Here is a 510-nt window from a genome sequence, read left to right as displayed (position 1 = left end):
GCAAGATCCCGCGGTGGCATAAGGCCTGTTTGATTTAAACAAACTACCAAACAACCAGTGGAAAAGACAAAAAAATTATTACTGTACAGGAATAACAGAAGCGAATTGCGGCCATTAAATGGTATACAAATGGTAAAAAAAATGTATTTTTAGAATAAAAATATAAAAAAGTATTCTTATTCTTCTGTTCTATTAAAAACAATGGCAGATTTCACAGAATTGATTTTATAAAAAATTCTTTCGATTCTCCTTATGATTTGTCTTTCTGGCACACTGGTATTACAAAGCAGCTGTCCAATATTCATCGTGCTGTATTGGACGGCTGCTTTGTAATGCCAGCATGCCAGAAAGACAAATCATAAGGAGAATCGAAAGAATTTTGTACAAAATCAATTATGTGAATTCTGCCATTGTTTTTAATGAAACATGTTTGAAAGAAGGCCTGTCACCAGCATACACATATTATCGTCTGTGTTATCCAATGAATGTTTCTCATGTAGTGTGACGCCA

The sequence above is a fragment of the Macrobrachium nipponense genome, chromosome 16 (genome assembly GCF_015104395.2).
Source record: "Macrobrachium nipponense isolate FS-2020 chromosome 16, ASM1510439v2, whole genome shotgun sequence".
In the NCBI taxonomy this organism is placed as follows: domain Eukaryota; kingdom Metazoa; phylum Arthropoda; class Malacostraca; order Decapoda; family Palaemonidae; genus Macrobrachium; species Macrobrachium nipponense.
Note: the sequence above shows the minus strand (reverse complement) of the source record.